Raw genomic sequence first — 27338 nt, 5'->3', positions numbered from 1 at the left:
TAGAGTTGGCCGTAAGACACTTAGCCTCAATTTCACTTGAAGAACTATCTTGAGATGAACCACACTTCTTGCGTCCTTGCATTTTTCTGGAGACATTTCTTTTTCAGTAGGAAATTTCAGGCTGCACGGTTTACCCGTATTTCTTGCTTCTTTTCAGTACATGCTTGTCAAAATTAAAGCAGCAGTACTTTCAGAGCGGCTACTTGCTGTTTGTCCTCGGAGTCCTGGAACCTGACCTGAATTCCTGACAGCAGATCCCACCAGATTACAGCTAAATGAACTTCAGTATGCAAAGCCTGTTTTAAAAAATTAGTTCCCAGTTCAGCAGTTTTCAGGTTCTGGTCATCACGAAGTAATGTGAAGGCAGGGCAGCAAGGTAGGGAAGGTATCCTCATGGCCCTTCTTTAGGGATTTCATCTAAACCCAGGGGATTTGTTTTCAGAACTCAGTCATATAAATCTGGTGGCACAGAACTATAAGCCTATTTAATAGCCCATCTGCTCTTCTGAAGGAGGCTTATTTGCAGCTTTGTGCCGAACAATGCTGATGAGCCACCAATTCTTCTTTAAATCTTTTGGTGCTCTCTACAAAATGTCTTTTGTCGTCTTACAGGGTGGCTGGGGACTGAAGGACAACTTTTCTGCTTTTTTCAAACCCACCCGTCAAAACATTCTTTCTGTATTTAGATGGGCCAAGCAAAAGTATTTTTCTGTTATAAATAGGGGTTGAAAGGGTGATCTGTCAAGAATAACTAACGTTTTTAAATGTTTGGACATTTTCCTCTGTCTTTGTGGTGTATAAATATATTAAGTCATTGGGCCTTTTCTTTGTTTCTCTTCATTCTCAATTGGTTCTACATGTATTTCATTTTCAGTCTTTGAAAAAACTGCAACAGTAGTTCTTATATTCCTAATTCTGCTGGAGGACATCTAGAAAAGTATTAGGTCATATTTACTATGCTATTCTTAATGAGCAGAGAAAGAAAAGATTGACAGCCTCTAAACAGATTCTTTTACAGTAAATATGGAACACTAATTGGCATTAGCTAAATCTTAAAGGCAAACTAAAAATCAGAAGTCCCAATGGTACATGTCATTCTTTTTACATTAGTCTGGTGCTTGTCAGAAAGTTGGTAAGAGCAGGCTGGAAATTTCTGACTCTTTTCTAGCAACAATATCAGTACCAAATTGAATATATACATAACTTTGTATGTACACACACCCACCCTCTCTCACATACATATACAGGCTTATTTATACCAGTTTTGAGACAGGTGGGGAGCTGTCTATATTTCTTTTTCTAATATATCTCATACTAGCCCATCATTCAAGGATTTAGGTGATGGAGAACAAGATTTATGAACAAAGCAGATAACACTCCTGGATTTCAGACTCTCTTGTTGTTGGCTATGAAGCTGTTGGAGAGTCTTAGCCTTGACAATCTTTCCTTTCACATAAGCAAGTGTAATACTGAAGGTCAACCTTGACCTTTCATGCTCCTGGTGAATGCTCTCACAGCTGGGTCAGTCTCTGTCCCTATCTCTGAGGGGAGAGAGAGCAGAGCTCTAAAACCTCAATTTTTGGAAGGATAATAAAAGGGAAAATAATTCCCCAGGAATTATTGTCATCCCCTATTTTTTTGCTAATACAGGCTTTTTTGTTTTACTCCTGAGATATGATCAATACTAAACACTTTTAAAAGTTATTTAGGCACTGTAAAGGGCAGATAATGGTGAAGTGGTTTTGGGAACATCGCTGGGTGGGTGAATCCCAAAGTTTTAGGTGCTTTAACACCTGTGAAGAGCTGGTCTTGCACAGCCCAGCAAAAATGCTGGGGATTAGAACCTGGACTCTTAAAAATTCAGACCAGAGAAGCAGCATTAAATCAGGCTTTCTACTGCTGGGTGTGTGATTAGATACAAACTTGACAGCAGTACTGACAACAGCTGGAACACTTCTATTTAAAATTATACACAGAATGGCATAGTTCTTTGATTGAAGATTCTTTATAATCCCAATATATGTGTTTGTCATAAGGTAATTATACAGTGTGAACATCTCTTTGCATGATGACATCGTTCTGCTAACTCTGCTCGAGTACTAAATATATTATCTATGCATTCCTATGTATCTGGATGAATTCATGCACACTCACACATTAACATTAAATTCTATCTGGCTGATACTAATGACATTAAAAGTAAATTTAAATGGCAGTAAAAATAGTTTAAAATTCTGTGCTCTAAAGCGTACTCTTTTGTTTATGATACTAAGTTGTTTGTTTGTTTCTTCATTCTCATAGATGCGTGGGAGATTCATATTCACTTATTACCCACGTACAACATTTCTGTCATCTGTTCCCTGTACTTCTCATCAAGGGACTTATCTTAGCCCCCACAAAACTATTCTACTTCTTAAATGTCAATTAAAAATTATGACATACATCTTAATCAAGGGTATTAAAATATATTTCTAAACAAAACAATGAAAATTTTTTAATTTATCACAATTGTTGGCTTGCTAATCTAACAAATTACTCTAAACCACTGTATTTTAACCCTGACCATCTTTCACACGTGTAAAATGCACAATGAAAGTAATGCACTCAAAAATGATAGAAAAAAATTGCTTTAATCTACACTGATCAAGGCTACACACCATTTTTATTAATAAATTGCCATCGCAAAGATAAGCATGCTTAATTTTGCTAATGTCTAATCAATATACAGCACGCCAGTTAAATAGTTTCTATTTATTACTCTCCAGATGCACCATTATCAAGAGACCACGAGCAAAATTACAGTCCCCTTTGGCCAGTTCTCCGCTGTAAAGCAAATATGGGAGGGATGGAAATAGGGAACAGAGGAACTTAACTAACAGTAGGTTTAAGTTTCCAAGAGCAAAGCCTTGCAGGGATACCAGAGCTCACCCCTGGACCAGACGCAGTACAGTATGACATTTGGCTTAGCTAACAGACTCTACAGGTGTGTCTACAGTGTTTCTCTTGTGCAGCTTTAGATGTAAGCCTGGAGAGTCTCAGGCTCTATTTAGGGTCAGTTCCATTGCCTTCATGTTTTCTTAAAGAAAATCAGTTTGCTTTTTTTCCTAATCATTTTCATCTTTCTCTGCTACAGTTCTGGACTTGCTTTCTCACAGAGTATTCCAGTTCTTAACATAGAAACTCAGTCGAGATCTATGCCAGGACTGGAAAGCTTGAAAGGGGGCATAACCAGAAAAGGAGAACCTGAGGAAGAGAGTGTGATTCTCAGAAGTCTGTTTAGTCCTAAAAGTGCCTACGCGTTTGCCAGTTAAATTCTGCTGCTTTGCATAGCTACCACTCACCACTCAGCGTTCTGTACCTTCACGGTATCCGAGTTATGAATGCCAAATGGAAAGAGATGACTTAAAGCCTTGCATTGGACTTCACGGCCCCAGAGAGGGGTGGCACTACTGACATTCCTCTACCAGCAGCATTTCATTTGGAGGTTGTCAGCTCCTGCCCCAGACTCCGGACTAGGCAAGCAGCGTCCGGTCTCTGTAGCAAGTATCTGCTACAGGCTGCCCAAGAACCTGCCAGCATTGGCCACAGCTGTCTCCGACAGGAGTAAGAAAAATTACACAACATCTAGGTCTCATGCTGAAATGTAGCAAGAGTTTACTCAGCCTAGGAGATTGGAAATGCTGTGTTTAGACTGCTTCTTACTTTCCCCAGTTTGCACCGGGACACCTGCAGCAACGTACTTTAAAGCTTTTGTTGCACCAAGTAAGTTCATATATGTTTAAGAACCCTTTTTTAAATCTCAGGCATCGTTACCTCAAACAACTCAACCCTGAATTGCTCACCTTGCTATCCAGTCTTACGTTATTTATAACTTGAGTGCTACAAAATGGTTATTATGTTCCCTATTCAAAAGCAAATCTGGCTTCAAATTCAGTACAGTTTTATTCTATGCTCCAGGCAGTAAACACAGGCAAACACTGAAACACACTCACGATATCAAAACTGTATTTTTCCCTACCTAGCTTCACTCCAGCTATTTGCTTCTTTTCCTCGGTGTAAAAAAGAAGCTGGGGGGTAGAAACGGGGAGTAAATACTGGGGCCCTTATGCTTGAGAACGGCTGCTGGAGAGCTCAGTTTGGAAGCTTTTGTTTGAGATCGTGTACCTACGCGCTGCTTAACTCTAGCCCTGGCAGAACACATTTACAAAGAGCAATTCACAAGACTCTCTGAAAACTGAAGTCTGCAGGAATTAAACGGTTCTTCCTCCTCGCCGCGATATGATTAGCTGTCTCTGAGGAGTGAGTGACGACGTCCCTCCCACTCAGCAGCTTCCGACTGACATTTCACTAAATAGAACTTGAATCTCAAAAGGGTTGATCTGTCAAGCAGTTGCAAACCAGAAAAGATCAGGCAGGTTCAGCTTCCCCCCTCAGTTGCATCCTCATTTCTAATTTTCACATTTTATGCTTCATGCAACTGTTAATTATGGAGATGAAAGCCAACTTGCCTTTATTCATCCATTCTTAGCACGTACACAAAAGGAAAGTAGAAGTACGTATAAAATTTGCCAAAGAGGGAAAAGGCTGACTACAGCTTGAGGAACGTAAAACAGAGCATTGATTGATGCAGCGTAGATACTCATAACAATAAACATCATCATCTTCTTCCTCATCTAATGTAGTAGGATTTTGTTATACACATTTTCTCTGACTTTGTCTGACCAGAGCTTATGTAAAATCAGATTTTGAATTCTATTAGGTTTTCTGTTATAACTGGTAAGCCAATTTATACCATAGTTTACAGTATCACTGAAAGAACTATGATTTTCATACAAACAAGAGACTTGGTTTTTAAGTTAGTGTCAAAGCCTCAAAGACAATTAATTAAGACGATTTTACATTTCTGTGGGCCTCCATCAAATAGAAAGCATTTTAATTATATATAAAGTGGTTGATGTAATCAACAGATAAATATTTGAAAGTGGTGTGTTTCATGTAAAAAATAGATTTATTTATATAGCCAAGCATGTATACACAAAAGGATTAGTATCCACCAAGTATTTCAAATGACCGTTGGTCACTAGGAAATCAAACTCATATGATACTGAAACTAGAGCTGCACCTTCCCTAATGAATCCAATATTTGCAGGAAAAACAGTGTTGGTCATCCAGAAGGTATTTACAAATTCCAACACAAATATTTTTATGTAACAGATGATTATGAAGGACAGATTTACCAAGAATGATGTGATACCACCAACTTTTAACAAATATGCAGTCCTGTTATCACTGCAATTACCCCAAATTTGTGAGATGCAGGTTTCATTCCCGCCTCTATCTGCTATCTGAGAGAATTCAAACCTACATGTCGTATTTCCTTTGATAATTCCCATAAACCCTACCATAAGAGGCATTTTGGAGTAAGGCTGTTTGATTATTTTTTTTAAAACTCTAACTCTGTTGCTGTTGAAACTGTTCCACATGTTATAAATAATTACACATTCATTAGAGAACTATAACCTAAACATCAGGCTGGAAGGCTTTTGTCTGATTCTGGGACTTCCCCCCCCCCCTTTTTTTTTTTTAAACACAATGAAACTGCTCCAACATATTCAGGCAGATAAAAAGTTTGTCTGCATGGCAGAACGATGGTGGAATGAGAACATGTCTCAACTTTCCCTTAGCATAATCTTGTTAACATAAGTAAGACTGGCAATGAAGACACAACAGCCTCAGCTTTCATATGCACTTACAACCATCACGTAAATTCTCCAAAGACATAAAATAGGTACTCTGATGCATACTGAGTTATTATTAAAACGTATCATGCCACATCCTCACTAGCTTTATTCAGGGTGTTAGCTAGAGGTGTATGTCTATCACATATACCTTTGTTGTGCCATTATCCAAAAAAAGGCACTTTTTTCTAAGAAGTCGAATACCTGGGTTGCAGACAGCTCTCTAATACTTCTTCATAAGTGATGAAAAAATTGCTAGGAAACAGTGCAGTATATTTTAGAAACAAAAGAATGTTTTTTTCAGGTGGTAAGATTTCAGTTCATGTTATGGAGTTAGGTGGGCAATGAGTCCAGCTTTTACAAAACAAAAGCTACAGGCATAATATTTCTCCTGAAGATGAAAAGGAAGCTTAAGCGGTCATATCCTGAGCACTAGAGCAGTGTAAACAAATTTCTTTCTCAAATTCATGGGGGGGGTGTGTGTGTGTGTGTGTGTGTGTGTTTTTATCCCAGTGGCCACCCAGCCTTTTTAGAGTAAATCAAGGCAAGTAGTCTAATCAACCACTACGGCAACCTGGGTTTGGGGTTATTTTTTATGTGAGGAAAGCAAACAGGGTTTTAGCAAAAATGTTGTTGCATAAAACACAGGTAAACAAAGAAGAAGAAAGGCAGAGAAAGACATTTTTTCTCCCTCATTTGTTAATGTGATGTATGGCAGCGGCAGACTGCCCTGTCACAGTTAGGTATGGAAAAGTTACCCAAATGGAATAAGCAGCATTCTAGAAAGTGCTGTAGTAGCTGGCATACAGTTTGTAAACACCTTAAATTTCTATGAGTCTATTGCCTCCATGGACTTCTCAAGGCAAAAGTGCCAAACGAGGATCTTTTGGGACTGCATAGCTTTATATGAACCTTTACAATTTGTTGTGCCTGAACTGCACTGACTTCAAATATGCAATACACTGAACCAATGCTTCTGGGAATACTGGATAAAGCTGACATTTTTCCACTCCAGAAAAACAACCACCTTTCTTAAACAAGTAGCAGTAATAAGAAAAATGTCTTCCCTTCATTTCTCTACCTTTGTATGTCCTTAAATCGGTACAGTTTGATACTTTGGTCTTTGTTTACCTTTTAAAAAACATTGTGCTGCACTTTGGTAATGTACTGTTATCAGTGAAGACAGCAGGATATTAGTGGAGGGTAAAATTGCAATTTGAGATTTCTTTGTGCTTGTGGATATTACATGCTGCTAACAACGTTTTGCTTTACTAAAAGGAATGCATCAACAGAAGAATCAGTGGTGACTTCCAGGGTGAAAGTTGGAGAACTGCTGGAGCTGTGCATTCACCACTTCTCCCTTTCCCTCAAAAAGCTGATCAACATCTGAAGACAATTCTTTTCAACATGCTGTGTAATGTACATTATGCCCACACAAGATATGAGTCATATAAGATTAATGTAATTTTAAAGCAAATATAGTTACACTATATTAAGCTAAAATTATATTTTAATAAACTACAGCATGAAAAATATTAAGCATTTTTAGAAAGGAAAACAAACAAACAAACACACCTTACCAAACTTTTTGGCCCCAATTTGTAATCTATGTAACCTGGTCAGAATCAATGAAATCCTATGAATTCGGGGGGGAGGGAGGAATATAACCCCACTGTATTTCTGAAAATAAATTGATGCTTTAAGATTCTTTTATTTCCAGGAAGAAAAAGACTTCTCAAAATTCTAATACTGCCATTCCTGAACAACCTGTACCATAACCACAGGAGTACATGAATTGCTGGTTTGGGCAGTGGGAAAGTTTTCCCCAGTCAGGAGGAATTTTTGCATAGGCAAAATGCCTCACCCATACTCTTTTCCCTGGTCTAACTTGTGTCACCCGCTCCAGAGCCCCCTCTTACACTGATACCTCACATAGCAATACCGGTGTTTCTTGCAATGCACCTGCTTTTACCTCACGCAGAAGAACGCCGTGGGCACAGGTTCCATGCTGATCCTGGCACATGAAGGCTTAAATTGATTTGGGCCATCATGATTACAGAAAAGCCACTCATAAGGACTCAGAATAATCTTTTCTTTCAGTGCAAATTGTACAGGTAGCTTTAACAAAGCAGAAACTTCAAGTGAAAAATACACAAACATATGCGTGTGTGTATATATATATGTATAGGAGAACATATGTCTCTGACACTCCTAACATTCATCAAGAAACTGGTGTCTCCAAGGTCATACAGATTTTCTATTTCTCCCAAGGTTTCCAAAATAAACGACCCTGAAATGTATCTCATTGTACCCTGAGTTTACTGTGCTAACACAACTCTAGTCATCAGCTACTACTTGACTGACATTTTATAAACACAATCAGCGAGATTTTATATCTTGTGTTAATTCTTAATGGCTACATGTATCGAATTCAGATTACAGCCTTCAAAGTTTGAAATGAGACCTGCAGTGCATGTACAGGCTATCTCCGCCAGGATATCCATAAGGGATACTCTACTGTAATTGATTTTGGATACTCTTCTGTATTTGATTTTAACTTAACAAGCCATATTACTTCAACTGGAAAAGCTTCTATCAGAACTAATAGGAGCAAAATAATGTCTAAATAATGGAAAAAACCCTACAGCCTTGATGAACATCTAAAGTGGCATAAATGTATTTATTTTTACCTGGGAGAACTGCTGCTACTTCATATAGGAAATTTCTAACTGATTTTGCATAACGAGTAAGTACCATGTGAACAGAGAAGCTGTGCAAGGCTTTACAGAGTGCTAAACTTCTGACATTTACAGAAGCCTTTGTAATCCCTTAGCTAGCTCGATGAGAGAGAAAAGGAAGAAAAAAACAGCGTCAAAAAACCCCACAGTCTGAAATTTCGTTTTATTCTTGGTATATTCCTAGTGTATGGCTTTTACTCGTATTCATTACCAAGGCGTGACAGACTGTGCTATAAAAATGAAGCTCATCCCCTTATGTAAAACGTGCACAAGCTATATGTTTGCCCCAAAAGCCTTGCTGTTCCTTAGCTTCCAACTTGCAAAAGGGAAAGTGCCATTTTTAGTAAATGTTTGAATTACTGCTATTAAGATGGAACAATTCGCAAAACAATACCAAGTGCCACATTTTTGACAAATTTCTGTAATGCAAGCCATTAGTAAACAGTGCTCTAGGTTTTTTACCCATCTCTGATACTTCTCACAAAGGCGTTACAAATAAATGGAGAAGAACATGCCATGAGAGGGAGTTATGAGTTGCTGAATTAAGGAAAAACAACCATCTACTTTGAAGACATGCCCATGGAGAGTACAGGTTGGCATGCTGAAAAACAACCTCGACTAGCATGTAAAATGGCAAATTTTTAGTAAACTTTTTTGTGTATAGCTCAAAATTAATATTAGGATCAGACAAACACTTAGGTCATAGCAGTAACTTAACTGACAACTTATAGGCTGCTTTAGTCAACCCAGACGTCCTTTGCTAGACTTCAAGGGCTATTCCTAGGTACACCGAGATTCTCATCCGTAGATTGATTCCTAGCAGGTACCACCTACCATCAGAAAGTAATGAGACCTGCCTTTTAGGTATGCAAAAAAAGTACGCAGGTTTCATCTGCAAGGTGTATTTTAAAATTCAATAACCAACAGAAATTGGTAAAAACAGACTTCTGAAAAAAACTATTTTCATTCTGCAATGAAATATTTATCTTGAATTCCGCCCTTTCAACTTAAGCGTTTGTATGCAAATGCACTGTAGCTATCTGAAGTGTATTTTCTCTGCAGACATCCAAAACCAGCAGTTACCCGTCATACATCTCCTCTCCTCCACTTTGCTATGAAGATTTCCAGAAGAAATCTGTAGCACTCTTCCTAGGGACTGACAAAGAGACATCCTAGAGATGACTCGTCCTCCTTACTTAATTAAAAGCATTAAGTGAGCTCATCAGTTGGCTGTTTGCTGGAGATTTGTTATAATTGTGGCAGTTCATATGCAAGGCATGTTGGAATTAGATTGAGGGGAAAAAAGATATAAAATGTGAGAAAGAAAACTGTGTAAAAATAATACGAAAGTTTTGGAGAAAAAGTGCTGGCTTTATATTGTTGACTATATAGAGAATGAAATACAACACAACAGACTGTAATAAATGGTAATTTCAGCTGGGAAGAATATGGATTTACTTATTTCTCACCTACACTAGTGAAACATAAAAAAACACCCTACTGGCAACCGGAATACGAATTATTATCTATATAGATGATTTAGCTAAGGTGAGATAAAGAAGCTGTCAGAAGAAAAAGGGGAGGAATGAGGTTTCTGAGAGTAAAAAAACTCTCAAAACCATGTCACATCCCTTGAAAATGAGGATTTTCATAAAGCTATTGTTTTACACAATAAAAAATGAGGATATCACGATATCCCATCACGTAGTGCCTTTCAATAAGAAGAAAATGAGTGCGCTGTGGGAGGTGTTAGGGAAACAAGATGGGAATTCAAGGCAGTAGTTTCTACAGAGAGGCTAGAGGGAGCAATGATCATGGACGGAACATTTCACAACAGCTTCCAGGCATGATAGAAGCACTTCAGGACTACTGCGCCTGTGTTCAGAGAGAAGGAAATAGATTTTGATTTTTCACCAAAATTTCAAGGCTTAAACTCGACAAGAAAAAAACAGAACACTGATTTATTGCCTCTGAATCTCGTGCCCGACTATAACACCAATTCTTAATGATTTTTTTTGTTCATTTTCCCTCAGATACAGAGAGCAGCCATTTCTGCAGAAATACCATAGCTCCACTGTATAAGCTAAGAGGCAAGGTACTGAGAGCTTTTGCAAACACTAGGTAGCCACTGGACACAACAGAGTGTAGCTCCTTGAAGGCAGCCTTGAACACCTTGTTCAGGTTGGCTAAGGGAACAAATCAGCAAGCTGATGGAGAAAGAACAGTGTAAGTATATACTTCATCTCTGCAACAGGGAAGTGGAGCTAACAGTAACCAAAGCATTTCTGTACTAGAGTTCTGCTGTTTGAAAGAAAAAACAATCGTCTGTTTCTATATGTCTTATGAATGTTTAATGCCATTACTTCATTTACTGATTGATGAAAGCATTAAGTCCTAGAGGTATGACTTATAAAACACACTTTATTAAAGGGAAAAAACAGTAAGTTTAGCATTTACTAGATATTTTTCCACATAGGGAATAATCCCATAGACATCCTATTGAGCTAAGGAGAGTTTGTATTATATTTTCTCAAGATAAATCACTCTATTTTACCTAATGCTAATGCATTAGAGGTCTGGTTTAAGATCTTAACAACGATTTTTATTTTGCAGCTCCAACACACCTGGGGAATTCATTGTCATCAGGTCATGTTCAACGACCTGACTCTAAGAAGGCTGGAGGACTCTGTGATCATAAATAACATATCCTCGCAAAACAAATGTTTAAAAGGATCTGATCTCATGATAAAGCTTATTTTAAGATTTCCCTTTAGAATTTTTTTTTTCCTTAGACAGACCTTGGTTGGAGAGGTACGGATGTGTCATTATGGTGTGTGTCTGCACAACAGGTTAAGCAGAAATTATAACACTTGCAACGCCCTTGCCTGGAAATGGAAATTCAAATCGCACTACAAATTATTGCTTCTGTTTCTACCGAGTATTCTGAAAGAACAGCAGTACTATAAGGAACATTGACATAATGCAGAAAAGAAGGTGCCTGCATTTTCAAAAATTTGCATTTGTTAGAGAAACACCCCAATAGAAAACAAATACTGGCAAAATTCAAGTAACTGACCTATGGGTTGACAGACACTGAAGTAGGGATCCTTCATGCTGGAGCAGTGCAACCCTTCTTAAAAAGTCTTAAAAAAAATTCTTAAAAAGGTGCGATCCACCCTTAGGCCCAGTGGATTCAGTATTCTTTGTTTTTGTCATGTTCCTTTGTAAGTTACATTATTACAAAAAGTTCTCTGCAGCAGGTATCTGTGAAGGTGACAGCGTAAGATGTTTTTCTAAACTGTGGGGTAGCTGAAATACAGCTTTCAGAAAACAACCATTAAGTAGATCAGGCACTATCAGCTCAAACATGATCTTGCAGACTGACACCACTGAACAATGCAATATGCTTAGACTATGTTGTTCTTCCTCCCTTTTTCCCCCAGCTCCTTAACTCTCCGTTTTACCTTTTTTCTGGTGCTTCAGGCAATGCTGAGCAGTATTTTATCCTGTGCATGTAATTTCAGTTGCCAGGATATAATTTTAATCATTAGCGCGACTACAAACATGGATGTTTGGGAACTGATGTTTGTACGTGCCACAGAAAGGTCTAACTGACCAGTGAGAATACGTGCTCATGGCTGGCAGCACACACAGGCATGCTCCTCAGCTAAGTGAGGCTACACTGACAGTGAATGCAAATACAGAATGTCTGAAGGTCTTTATTGTCTCCACTTTCTATTTTTACACAATTGTTTATCAGATATGTTAAGTATTTGGAGCTGATTTGAATTTCTCTATTTTCATTTGCCATGCAAAGGCTTTTTCCGCCCCCCCCTCCGAAATCAACAGCACTTAATACTCCTTCCTTCTCTCTCACAATACGAGTTGTTTGCCTTTCCTCAGGCACTTGTCACATTCTGGAAAGACAGGCAAGCTACTAAGGCACTGCTAGCAAGCTGAAGTTGTGCACTGCTTTGTTGTGTCAAATTATTTGGCTTTTTCTTCTAATCAGGCAGAATTCCAAGGGCTACAAAGACCGCATGTTCTCTGAAGGGGACTAGAGAAAACAGCTCTTGCCAGAATTATCAAGTCACACTTTTCTGTTCTTCCGCTGACATCGGTCTCTCGTGGAAATCAAACACAGTACAAGATAGGGATGCCCCACACGTTATTGCAACAGAATAAAATAAATAACCTAACCTACCAGCTTCACACCTCTTGCAAAATACCCTGCAGCTAGCAATAGGTAAGCCACTAGTTACATAGTACAGTATCTGCAGCAATTCATTTTAAACAGAGAAGGCAAAAGGAAGGATTTTCTCTGTCTGAACTCTTCATGCTCTGTTATAATTGTATGCATTTTTTAAATCCTCTTTGCTGTTCCCTTTTGTCTGTTTGCATTTCTCTTTGCAGCCATTTGCTAGGAAAGCAAGAACAGGTTCAGATAATTGAGTAAAATACAGAACAAACAAAGGTTTTAAGGTTCTAGAGTTCGCATAAAACAGCTGGTTCTCTCTATTTATTTTAATATCTGGATTTATGCACTTCCTTCTTTCAGCCAGGTAGGTAGCAGACATACTCTGATTCAAAGTGTTTTTCTCTCGCTGTGTCTAAAATCAGCTGTAAATGAACTGTAGCTGGGGGGAATTCTCTTGGGAGCCTGTGCATTCTACTGCCGGGGGAAGAAAAAAAGAAAAAGAAAAATGTAAAAAAACTGGAAAAAAAGAAAGGCTAAGACTTAACACCTTATAGGTAGCTTCTAGCTGTTAGGAAGTGTACTTTCTCCTTTGGAAAGCGTATTGAGGCAGTGTTAGGAAGGAAGCCAGATATACTGAAAAGCTGGTGTTGCACAGACCCAAAACGCAGCAGGAGGTCACTTAGCAGTACTAATATACCGAAATAGCAGTCCTGCTGTTCAGATGGAATATATAGGTGCACTGTTAAAATTACTGAGCCATCTGTTTTTAAAATCGTGCTTGAATTTGAAGTTCATAAGGCTGACCTTTAGACTGATATCCCTTACATGGTCCAACTCCTGAAGTCACTCAAGATATTAATGTTTATCTGAACTGTGCCTAATGCGTAAGAAAATATCTTACCATGAGTACTTTACACTAGCCACAGGCTGGATATTAAACGGTAACGTTAAACTGTAATAAATTTTCAGATGGTTCTCATATTCTCCCCATGAATAGAAACCTTTAATCCTGATCATCTTCAGCCAGAGTGGTGACCCAGAAGGCACAGCCCTCAACTCTTCACCAGGATCTTGCTCCTCAGTAGCTAGTAGGACATAGCACTAAGCCTGACTTCTTCCTCTGTCCTGTGGAAGCAGTGACAGAGATGTATGCAACATAAATGTGGGATATTTCCTCTTATTTTCCAATCAGTTAGTTTTGAACACCAAAGAAAGTACAGGATATATGGGGTAATTTCCTTTCCTTTGATTCCTAAGTTCCCCTCATTTTAGCTGATGCACACATATGATCAAGTGATTCAACATGCTAATCAGTACCAGAGAGATTCTGTTCTGGCAAGTCTCAAAATTTCAAAGCCTAAAATAGTAGATGAGTACCCTCATTTCCATAAAACTGGTAACTGATAGCGTTTGGAAGATCACTCTTGCCTTTAGTGCCTCTTATCTCAAGCTAACAGATTCCTACACTAGCTAGCAACTTTGCTGTCAGCACTATTTGCCACCGAGACACCTAATCCCTCGTTTCTTTGATTTTATTTCATTGTTCTATCATGGTCACTTTATGGAACCACCAGAGAGAAGCTAAACAAAGGAAATCAAACAGGTTTCCTAAAGATTTGTCCCCTAGAAAATAGGTAGACTAGGCAGACTTCTTAACTTTAGTAACTTTTAGCCCAAGAAACAATTCTCAGAAATCCTCAGCTTTATAGTGAGTGCTGTCCAGTCAGTCAGAGTTTTATTCCACTGTTGATTTTACAGGAGTACTGCTAGGACAACACCAAGCACGTTGAAATTTCACCCTAAACGTGATGGCTTAGTTTCTTCTCTATGAAGCTCCCCAAGTGCAAATGAAGGTTTTGGTTCAGTGGATGCCTGCAAACAATCCTAGGGACGCTTTTGTGTTCTTCGTATCCCCATCCCAGTAAAAGATAACTCACTCTCTCTTTCCCCGCCACCAGTCCTTGCACTGGAGAAACGCCACCAGTCCTTGCACTGGAGAAAGAGTTGTGGGATTCTGAAATATACTAACCCAGGTCATGTCTTAGCCTCAATTTGACACTTTTCTAGCTACAGTATGGAAAAAGAAAGGGGCCTTTAAGAATATCATCAACATGTACCAGAATTGCATTTCAATAGGACTTGTAAAAAGAATATGAATTTAAGTCTTGCCAAAAATTGTATTTCCTTCTGTGACAGCTGCTTTTCATTCAGGCTCTTCCACTTTGAAGATTAGCTGAAGGACCTGAAGAAGGACACAAAGAGCTGCTCCTCTCCAACCACACCATGTGTCACATCAGACACGGACGCTAGCTGATACAATTTGGGCAAGTATATTGATTCTGGGGAAAAAAATGTAAAATTAAGTATTTTGCTTGTGACTTTGGGGCAAGAATTAACCTGTGATTTTATGAGAAAGTGCAGAGATGTGTTTTGAGTTTTGTTTGTACATGTCCTTAACACCAGAATCCAATTAACGATGTCCAGAAGAGAAAAGGGCAAATATTTGGCAAGGTAGTACTTCGTATTTGGTTATATACCTTGCCCAAACAAGTCTGCAATTACCTCAGATCACACTAGAGAAACCTCTTTCTTATGTTACTACACAACCAGACAAAAAAGAAACACTAAAGTGTGATTGTCCTTACCATCACACAGAGATACTGTCAGAGATTACTCAAGAAATAAGGTTCTCTACTGGAGATGAACCTCAGCACGTCATTGCTTATGACCTGGTTATTTTTGCATCAATTTCCTCTTTTCCAGTAACTGTGTGAAATTTATTGAGTCATCCCAAACTATGTGTGTCCTCTACCCAAATAAAATTAAGCATCAGTCACATCCTTTGGAAAACTACAAGCTAATTGAAAGATTCTTTCTTCCACAAAAGTTACTTCAGGAAAGAAAAAAAACCCTCTAACAAAAAAAAACCATAAGAGGTGTTGGCTGACAGAAGCAATGAGGTTATTAGCAACAGAATCAGAAACACCCATGGTGAAAAAGAACGAAGATAAATTAAACATTCATATTTTATCTCAATTTCTGAAATATATGTTCTTAAGCCTACTTTGAAGTACGTGATTAAATTCTCCAAAACCTTTTTATCTTTCCTTGATTGCTAAAGTTTGCTATCAGTGCAGAGCGTGTAGCTGATATTGTATATCATCAAACTTGTTTCTTCATCTTCAAAAGTAACATCTAAACTTGTTATGAATAAACATAAACAGGGAGCCTGTTCCTCGTTTATTAAATATAAGCTGTAATAGAGAGCGCGCGCGCACATTCTGTAGCATAGCAGCAATGGAAAATGTTGTGTTCTCAGCTCAAGAAGATGCGTAGGCTACTGAATTTGGGGCATGTAGAGGCATACATGACCTGAGACGAAGAACGAGCAGGGTTTTGAAAAGGCAGGATATGCACAGGTCTCCGGGGAAGTCTTATGATAACAAAATGACACCTAATTTTTGCCTACATGTTTGGTGGCCTTCAGGATGTAAAGAAAAGCGGATGGTGATGATGCTGATGAAAGTTGACTCCCTCTGGCCCAGTGACTCTATAGGAAGTTCCGACTCTGAGGGTGGGGGTAAGTACAAAATGCAAGAGAAACGCAGCCACAAGAATAAGCAAAGAAGAAAGCCTCCTAAGACTCATAGCAAAATATTCCAATATAACACGACATAAATGTATCAATAAAGTATAATGAACAATTCTACATTGCTGGCATAGCTATGTAATTTACAGAGTTGCCATAAGATAATAGTTTTGAAGAGCCTGCCAAAAGTCTGGTAATTTGCATATAATTGTCAATAATGCTTTCCCATTTACTAGATGGAGGTTTTGTTTTTCACAGGGTAGAGTTATTGGAATTCAATTTGCAGTCTCTGTTTTTATGACTTTTCTATACAGTACTGTATTATTTAGAAATAAATGGGGAATTTTAGATGCAGTTTTCTATCTCCTGCCTGAAGGCAAAAAATACAGATTATCTTTTCATTATAAATTAATAAATAAAAAAAGAAAATTATTTAAAAAGGAAAAATACAACACTACTTTCGGTTTCAGTTCATCTTATTTGTAAACATTTCTCAAATTATTTAACTACAGTTTCAATGAAATAAACATCCTGATTTATTTTACAGCGAAGTCAGGATTCAACTTTTGATTCACTAAACCCAGGGGGTTGAATATATAATGGGTTTGAGTTATCCAAGAATGGTTACTTGAACAATAGCAGATTTTGAGGCCAATTGGATTGTGTTAAAAACATACTTATATTTAACATCATATTTAATATGGGGTAGTGATTTACAGTATCATGAACAATAGTCTTTCTTTGCAGGAGTATGACTGAGGATTAAATCCTCATCCTGCTGAAGCCGTGGCAATCCTCCCAGTGACTGTAATACAGCCCAGATTTCAATATAGAAGGTTTGTTTGTATTCACTGGGGGGAGGTTGTACAGTTAACATGATAATATTTGCATGTATAAAATCTGTACAAAGTATTCAATTGCCACTTGAAGGTAGCAAAAAATATTTTTAATTAACTACTATTTTCTCAGTTGTCACTAAGAATCCGCAAAATAAGAACTTTTTGTCCTTTTTCACGTAACATGGCAAAATGAATAATCACAATAAATCAAAATAAATATTTATCAATTCTATACATATAAAATAGTAACTCTCTATGCTCTTCCTTTTACGCTAATAAATCTTGATTTTGTGCATTGGCATTCACTTGTGTAGTCTCTGCAATTAAGTATGTAAATTTGAAAACTTCATCTATAAATGATTGAATAGATATTTCCGTAACACTTTGCGTACATATGGCTTCCTGACAGTTTGTGACTAAATGAAACATGCATGCAAATAAAGCTCCCATCTTTATGTTTAAACTCAGGCTTCCAAAACATCCAAAGCTTGGGCAAAACACGCTATCACCTAGGACAGTAATTCTGTTTGGAGTCTTCCAGACATCTGATACTATCTGTTTACTGGGTTCCTCTTAACCAGCTAATCTGCTTTAGCTTTAAAATATGTTTTCATATTCATATCTCCTCCTCCAAAAGGAAGAGAGGAAAAGTAGTCGGTACTTCCATGACTAAGGCTTTATTTCAGTGTGTATATTCTAATTAATTTCTTCATAGCATAATTCCTTTGACATTCATGGACAGCAATATCCCTGAGATTATACTTCTGATTCCGCAGATGAAACTGTGCTAACAGTGAAGTTTTGGACAAATACAGGCTTGTGTGTAGTGAGGTATCAGTAACTTATTTTGGGTGCTCATCCCGACACAGTATGACCATGCAATATCTTTGCAGTTACTAGCAAAATGCAGTGGCAATACAGTGCCTCTCAAATAAATCTTAGACCACAGTATAGGAAGATCCCCTACTAACTTGTGAATATGAGCTGCAAAAGAGGTCGTCTCACACCATCTTTTTAAGATGAGCTGAACACCAGCTCTGAATAGAAAGATTTAATACCAGTGTGAGCACTTAACTAGATAAAACTACAGCGAGGATACTGCTTTGGAAATACAACCCTTAGTGCTTTCCTCAAGATTTTTACCTTACTTACTATTCCTTCTGCCTCGAAAGAGGGAAGGAAACCAGGCCCTGTTGATCACTTATGATTGTATAATATTTCTTTCATAAATAATATCTCTATGCACAGCAATGCTTTAATATGTCAACTGTAACTTGGATTGTGTCCTTTAATCTATCACGTACTGTGCGCGTGCTACAAAAGAAACAAATAATTCATGAGTAGAGTTCTATGCGATATGTATGATATATGAACCCTCCTCTGAAGTGGAATATATGCCATACATCATGGTACTGAGATACAATTTTTTTATTGCATAAATAATCTATTTAAATTTTATTTATCTTTCATGACACACTGAGTGCCTATAGGGCATCAAGTATTCAAAGCATTAATAACACATAGAATTTTTCCCCAGGAATAGTCCATTATCTGTAATATCAGTCTATTTTGTGAAAATATTTGTGAACACTGGACAAATTCAGTAATCGTTCGAGCAGTAAAAATGGGACTTCTTTCCAGAAAACTCAAAATACTCTGTTTTGAGATTGTTAAGAAAAACACTTAGACTTTTCATGTCAAAATAGATTGAGCTACTATTAAAAAGAGAGGGAGAGAGAAGGCAGCAGATAGTAAAGGACTACATGGCTTAAAAATTAGGTATTATGATGGTATCCTTCTCGCTCTCCTCCCACAAGTTTTTTCTTCAATATGGTGACTGAATAAAAGACTCATTGCTCAAAAAGCTACTGCCCTCGGCCACCCTGCTTGGATATCAAATCCTTTTCTGCTATTTTTCACTATTCTTAGTCTCGTCCCTTCAGGTAGGCTTGACATTTGTCCTGCCTTAACAGGGCCTTGTAAGAAGTGCATACTCCCATCCCTCAATATTCCTGCTCACCCCAGCCAGCGATGATGTGTCCCCTGCAGTTAAAACCATTTTTTTTCTCATCTGTTCCTGTATTCCTGAGGGGGACTCTGCAATGTTTCCCTTCTTTCTCCCCTCCCTCATGTGAATACGCTCATTATTTTATAACATGTCCTTTTCTAAATATACGTAGCACAGGAGAAGTCCATGCCAGTAGATGAGATCTAGTGCTCACAGAAGGAAGCAAGGCTAGACAAAGAGGTTTTCAGGAGTGAGATAAAACAGCAGCAAAAAACAATACAGTCAAAAATCCTAAAGCTAGCTAAACCCAAGAGAGATATAAAATGTGCACTTCTGGTAAACTGTACAAGCTTTACAACTTCTGCCTCACTCCCACAATGTCTTAGGAACAGACCTGATCATGTGTTGTTTGCGTATCAGACAGCTGTAACTCCATAAAGATGCCCTAGAGATCCGTTAAGCAGTGAGAAGAATGTCTTTGTGGGTGTGTGGGGTGAGGGGGCTCAGAGGCTTCAAGGAAACCAAAAACACAGTAAGAAATGGGCAGTGTAGTGACTACAGGGAGCATCCACTTGAGTGTTTCTTATCCAGCTTGTAAATAGCCAAAATTTCCTCACAAGCCTGCTGTGTTTTAAGAGTTTCTTATGAAAAGTATTTTGTTTCATGTCTTATCTGCATGCTTTTATTATGAATGAATTTCTATTATATACTGACACCTAAGAAAGAGCTATTGTCATCGTTACAGTTTTCTTGCAACATATTAGCTTTTTGGTTGTACTTTTGTTAATTAGTTTTCTTGACAATAAGGTATTGTTGAGATAACACAGAGTGGTGTTAGCTTTAGCATTAGCCTTTTATACAGCCCATCTGAGAGCGCATCTGTTTAGTTGCCATAAGCAGCCACTTTGCTGCAATCAGTAAGCTCGAGGCTGGGCATCTACTGTCCTACCTGCAGGCAGCAATGCCCCCATCAATTATCCACAGCCAGCGTTCCTCCACATGAGAAGTCAGCTGCAGCGCTTAAGTGCACTGGGGCTCCTTTTCCAAAGAAAATGGGGACACACTCCTGCCTACCAATGCCGATGCCGTACACTCAGATTTCATCCTTACACGTACTGAGGACACGACCGACATGAGCACCAAGACTTAAGAGCTGGGAAGGACTCCTGGATCCCCTTGCTTAGGATATAATCATTGTAGCTCTTCCAGGTGAGCTCAACAGCACTTAACTCTCCAAAAAATCAAGCAAGCAGCAGATGAATTGCAGTGACAAAGAAATTCCTTCAAAACAAGGCAGTACATGTTAGTTGCTGCAGTTGAGACTTCTGAGGTTATAAGGGAAAAGCAAAGCTTACATGCATGACATTGTTTCAGCGCAACAGTGTTCCAGGACACCCTCCCTGTCACTGAACTGGCACCCAACAGCTTATTTCAAATTCTTTTCATGAGCTTTGCCCATCACGTTTGTCCATCGTATCTGCTTACAGGTCTAAAATGGTGGCTTTTTCAAATATTCACAGTTTTTGCTTTACACCAAGGTAGACACATCTAGGCGGAAAATATGGTCTTCATTTCCTGTTCTGAAATAGAAACTCATTTCCTAAGTTTTAGTAGTTCACACTACAGAGATGAGCAGGTAAAAGCTGCTTATATTTCCTTATAACAAGGTAAACATTCACTGAAGATAAAATGACTAGCGCTGTCATACTTTGCACAGCCAGCACTCCATGTTTCTAATAATTTTGAAAAGTGTTTGCATGGCCGGGGTTCCTTCAACATTTTAATTGCTCTGCAAAATGTCATGACTGAGAAAGATGTAATGGATGTACATGTTAGATAAATAAGAAAACACCCATGAAAAGTGTTGCAGTTGGGAAATAATATCATTAAAGTAATTAATTCCTTTCTTTACAGAACTCTGCAAAATTGCTGAGTGAGAAATTATCCTCCTCTTCCACTGATAATATTTTTGTCATAAAATGCAAGGATTGTTCTGTTTTGATTTCGGGTTTGTTTGGTTTTTTTAATCTTTCAGTATAGGAGGATAACATATTCTAAAAAGTCATACTAAGAAAAAGGCAAAAAGCCAGTCTTTCCAATGTAGGAGGCATTACAGTGCAGATGCTTTTCAATTCTACAAATTATCCTCCTCTTCCACTGATAATATTTTTGTCATAAAATGCAAGGATTGTTCTGTTTTGATTTCGGGTTTGTTTGGTTTTTTTAATCTTTCAGTATAGGAGGATAACATATTCTAAAAAGTCATACTAAGAAAAAGGCAAAAAGCCAGTCTTTCCAATGTAGGAGGCATTACAGTGCAGATGCTTTTCAATTCTACAACAGGTAATGCCTTTTTAAAATATGGACAGAAGGCAGCAGCTCATGGCACTTGTTAATAGTGAGTACTACATCACACTACTTATCCCTTTATGCCTTCTAATATACTCAATATCAAATTTTCCTGTAATTTAGTGCCTATTTCTCCAAGACTTCACTGATTACAAAATTCAAATTTTGATTAGAATTTCAAACATTGTAAAGGACATTGAAGATCATGAACTTTATCTGTGTACTCCTTTAGAAGTATTAGTTCATTCCCATGTCAGCTTAATAAAACCATCTCAAAAGTCTTTTTTACTACCGTACACTTATGAAGTCTTTGTACCCGCTTGTTTGGGTTTTTTTCTAAGATATTTTTTATTTTTGTTTGTTTAAAAGATCAACACTAGAAATTATTATGGATCACAGTTACAATCCAAAGGCTCAGATCCAAAGATTCAGATTTTAATACAGCAGATACCTCTGTAACAATGTAAGACAGAGAAACGCTGGAAATATGCCCTTACAGGTGACCTCACCTTTGCCAATAAAGACAGCAGAGTCAAAGCTATTCGTAACAGCTACTAATAAGGAAACACTGCTAACAGGAGAGTTGACAGTGACAAATAAGTCACAAATGCAGGAGAAGGCTTTGCTTTAATTTTACTTTAGCATATTTACAGTACTATACGATAAAACAAGAATACATTTTATCTGATGGAGTTATATGATAAAATAAAAATCTAATAATGGAGCAAGTTGACTGCAGGATGATTTGGTGAAGTAACATAGGGCTAAGGGATTTTTTTAAGTTTCAAAAGGACAAACTTGGGTAACTAGTTAGAAAAGATAATGAGATTAAAGAGTTCAAGTCCTCAACTACAGCAGAAGGCAAAGGTTTTTCAAGGCAAAGATTAAAAACTTCCTGGGAATTTCCAGCTTAAGCAACAGGACAAAATACGAAGGGAAAGGCATCAACTGCAGAAGGATATAAAACTATTTCCAAAAGCAGGCTCAAAACAAGCATATATTTTGGAAATATCGAAGTGTACAGATCAACTGAGAATTATCAGAATTGAAGCTGAACTATAACTCTGGAGGGAGATTTAATAAACAGCAAAAGTTTAAGCCATAAAAGGGAAAGATGGAAAATGAAGACAGACATCAGATTTTCAGTGACTTTCAGCCAAAGTCAATTTTGTTATAGTCCCCAAATTAAATATACTGCCTCTGTGTTCATTAAGGACATTAGTACTTAACAACAGAACAAACGGGGATTATTCATCATATTAGGATTAAGAAGTGTAAATAGAAATTGTAACATCTAAAAGGAAAGCAAAAAACCCCAAGCACTTAAAGGCCTTGGGTTGGGAAATTCAAATTGCCATTACAGATATGAAATAAAGAAAAATGGCACACGGGAAAAGGACTTTAATGAATCTATCGAAGTGAGTTGCTATTTATGAATACAGAATAACCAATGTCTTATCTGTTTTTAAGAAAGGGGAAAATAAAATGAGAGCACATAAAAACATGTTAGTCTGACTGCAGTAGTATTATCAGCTTCAGAAAAACTTCTAGAAGAATCGTTTGGATGAGAATCAAGATGAGAGAATAAAGACAAGCCTTGAGACCACCGTGGATTTGGCCAGAAAAAAAATCTACTGTGTTGAAAGATAGGGATAGCAAAGTTCTCTGAATATCTGTTTTGAATGTCTGTTTTCCTCTTGCTAATATTTTTACATGTTAATGTTTATAAGTTTTTGTTAAGGACATGAAGCTTAAAATTATTATCTAAAGAGAAGAGGACATGAATATGACACAAAGTAATGCACAGTGTTGCTGGGCAATCAATATAAAATGAAACTTCATTTATAAAAGATTCACCTGTGGCTACTACCAGGATCTTCTGCAAGAGTAGGTACATGTTATGTGACAAAAATTTTAATTTTGGGTGCACTGGCTGATGAAAGAGCTGACTATGAGCTACAACTGTGGAAAAAAGGCCAGTTGGTTGTTCTCCATGCAACCACTCATGGCTTGCATTAGGCATAGGTATCTCACAAGCCAGCCTCCAGCACACACCTCCTAAATCATGAGCTGAAGCCTGCCAGCATCTCTAGAAAACTCCAGGTGGTTACGGAGAGCTCAGAACTGTGCTCCTTGAGCCCAAGTTTCCTCCTCCTGTCTCTTGCTACTTTTTTTCAGTCTTCTGCTCCCAACAGACCCACCTAACCCTATTCCAGTTTTGCCTGTTCATCACTTCAGACCTTCCCGCACAGGGTTCCTTGGCCACCAGCCACAGCGATGAAGGAATCTCGTCCTTCATAATCCCCGAGGACAGTTAAAAGCACTTGTCATGCTGTTAGCATCTAATGTTTCAATGACTTTACATCGATTTACTAGAGGTATTTGTGGTGATGTGTTAGAAATTAACATACAGTGGCATTATTATTCTTTCAGAAGCCCAAGAAGAAAGCAACTGCATGTTCTTTATACCTTCAAGCACATCCACCAAAATAACCATAGGGCACTGTGCCACAACACCCTAGCGTGTCCTCTAGTCACTTAAAAACAATATGCCTCTCCCCGAAATTGCTGGCGACTACAGAAACCTTGCATTAATCACTACATTTCCTGCCACTGAGTATGATGATTACACACAACCTCAAGAAGCCAAGTGCTTCGTTCAAAGGAATGAAACAGTGCCCGTGAAAAAAACAGCTGTATTGCCTGGATAAGAGGAGAGTGAGAGGGGTGGCCACACACAACAGGTACGTAAGGAATCAAAACACCACCTCCACAGCTTCTCAGCCTCTAGAAGAGTGATTCAGTCTATTATCTTATGCAGCTTGTATACAACAAAACTAAATGTATCTTTATCTGACAAACACCTCTCCTTTGCCAGCTGGTGCTTCCACATTGCTTCTACTGAAGCCTCCCGATAGCACATGCCACCCCACAGCAACACAGGTGTACCACACCCAGTTAGTCACAGAGAAGAACATGGATCAAGCCAATGAGTTCTAACAAGTTTACAGATCTTCACTGTTAGACACCTATGATATTTTTTGCTGACAGTGTGCAAACAAGGTTACCCTTGTGTACCTTCAGTCCATTTACTCATCAGCTGAACTATTTACTTTTCAAGCTGTGACAAAAGCTTAAGTACAAATTAACTTTGTGGCATACGTGCTGCAACTGTCAATCTGCAGAAGTCCAGTCCCTCATGAATTGCTGGCTACAGTGGAGTGAATTACATTGCTGCTTACCCCATATAGCAATAAACCTCTTCCTCCTGGTAGCTCCTTATCTTACTTGCTCCCCACATTGGATGCTAACTGTTCCACAGACTTTCTGATTTTTAGCCTGAACTGTAAGTGTACACATCTGACTTGTGAGTGCACAGAAATTCCCGCAACCTATGCCTAATTTTTAACCATTTCCTTGCCTTCCCTGCTGGATTTACACCTCTCCTCCTGAAGCTGGCTCTCCAGCTTAATGCAAGCATCAGGCTGATGCTGCCTTCACCATAATTCTAGCACAGGATTAGCCACTATTACTGCACGTTTACGTACCAGTTATAAAAACATCAGAGGAGATAGTTCCTTGTAGATACGAAGCTATTAATGCCATTGTAGTAATTGTGTGTATTTATAGCTATCATACTAAGAACATTCTGCAAATAAATTAAAAGTGATATTTTATAAGGGCACTATAATGGCATCAGTAGAAAATTAAAATACCTTTTCACATTACTACCAACAGGGTAAAGCAATAATGACAGCAGTGTTATCAATCTCTGACTATGTCTTATTAATTTAAACATTCTTAACATAAAGTGTAGATTGAATGAAAAGAACATGTACCAAGCCAAAAATTAAATTATAAATACCATGAAACAAAAGGGTAGGTATTCTGCAAAAATTAACTGAAGATCAAGTTTAAATCGAAACTGAAAGTACAGTAAAAGTTGACAAATGATGCTATTAAAACTCAGCAAAATCTAATATAGATGATACCAGAGAGGAAAAATCTGTTCAAAAACAGTTTTTACTATATTTATAGCTCCTACAGTTTAGGAAAGAAAAAGAGTAGACACAATTCATAAACAGAATTGATATTCTGGGCAAGTCTACAAAAAGAAGTCAAATCATATAAATGTGATTGCACATGGAAGAAAGCAGGCAGTAGATTTCATATTTGCCGTAATCTAAAATTTAAGGTCACTGGACTGAGAAGTGGTAGTCTTATAATAAAACTCATGCTCTGCCTGACTTGCTGAGACCAGAGACCAGTTGTTTCAGGGATTTTTTGATTTGTAATATAAGCAGTAAAAAAAATAGACTTGAAGATCTGCATATAGAAGCAGCATACAACCTGTGAAAAAAATCTAGTTTTGATCTGCAAGGTGTTGATTATACAATAAATTATAATGAACATTTTAAAACACTCATACAGTACTACAGAAGTAGGGAAAGAGAAGCAATATTTGAGACGTGAAGTACTTATGAGCAAAAAACCTAAACAACAGGATTAAAAAGAATCCTTTTTGACTTCTTTGTTTGTAATAGAAGATTAGCATGCATCCAGTTACGGAGATGATGCAGGCAGAGAAATACAAAGACAAAATCTGAGAACACCAACAGGAATTATGGATCTGTATGTCATCTGTGTATAAGCGATAACATAAGCCATAGGAATGAAGCAATGCATGAAAAGGCTGGTAAAAAGAAGCAGTCCTAAAATGACAACAACAAACACTGAAACAACAAATGTAACATCTAACTGTCCCCTCCCACCCAAGTCAATCACCTGAAATGCATGTTCAGGAAGACATGACACAACGGAAGGGAGTGCACTGCCCTGGACATCAAATACTGATGACAGCCAAGGTACTAGGTACTGTAAGAGTGTTTTCTGTGCCTGATCCAATATGTTGAATGCTAGTGACAGACTGAATAAAGCCAGATCACATGAAACTCGCATTAGCTACATGAAGGTCATTAAAAACTTTTAATAAATTCACTTGAGTGCCCTGCTTTGATCCCTGACTGAAATGGGTTGAAACACAGTTAAGAAATGCAAGAAGACATGGCTTAGGCAGTGTGTTCCAAAGCTGTCAAGAAAAGGAGTCACAATCAAACAGGACAGCAAGGAGTACGAGAAATAGATTTCTTTAATTCTAGAGTGCTTTATTGTGCATAGCACAAAAGGTTAAACACATAGTTATTCTGACCAAAACAGCCCAGACTGCGATCAAATGAAACTGAGGGAAAGTAATCAAATATTCCCAAAAGTGTAAAAGATGCTCCGTGTTGTGTCATACCTCTCAGGGGACATCACATCACAAATACTTTTAATTTAATTAAAACAAAAAGTCATGACATTCTGGGATGCATGCATATATTTCAGAATGAAGAATAGTGAAACATATGCCTGAAGCAATAAGAGAAATACTGAAGAGCTAATCATGTGTTACAATTACTTCATTCAAGTAAACATACAGCACTGCATTCAGTTCAAGCAAGTTTCTACATTTCTGTTAAACTGTGCAGTCCACGTAGGTGTATTTCCGTGCTCCCATTGTCCCGTGAATCTGTATGTGAGAACATTTTCATGAGTCAACATCCCATCTGCAAGCTAAATTGCTTCCCTGAGTCCTGGAGTATTTATTTGTCAATCCTACAGCAGAGGCTGCTTCAGCACAGATGAGAAGAAATAGCTCCTACAGGACAAAAGAGCAGCTAGGGACTGTCAAGACACAGAGATAACCTCACAGTGGTCACTTCCCCAGGCTGTGCTCTCATGTCAGTGGCAGTGAGCAGAGTACATAATATTTACATCATCTTTGGAAGATATTATGGTTTCCTTCCCAAAGCTGGATATACTACCTTCTAGTAAGAAGA

Source organism: Aptenodytes forsteri, unplaced genomic scaffold, assembly GCF_000699145.1.
Source record: "Aptenodytes forsteri isolate BGI_AS27 unplaced genomic scaffold, ASM69914v1 Scaffold125, whole genome shotgun sequence".
Lineage (NCBI taxonomy): Eukaryota > Metazoa > Chordata > Aves > Sphenisciformes > Spheniscidae > Aptenodytes > Aptenodytes forsteri.
This window is presented reverse-complemented; position numbering follows the sequence as displayed.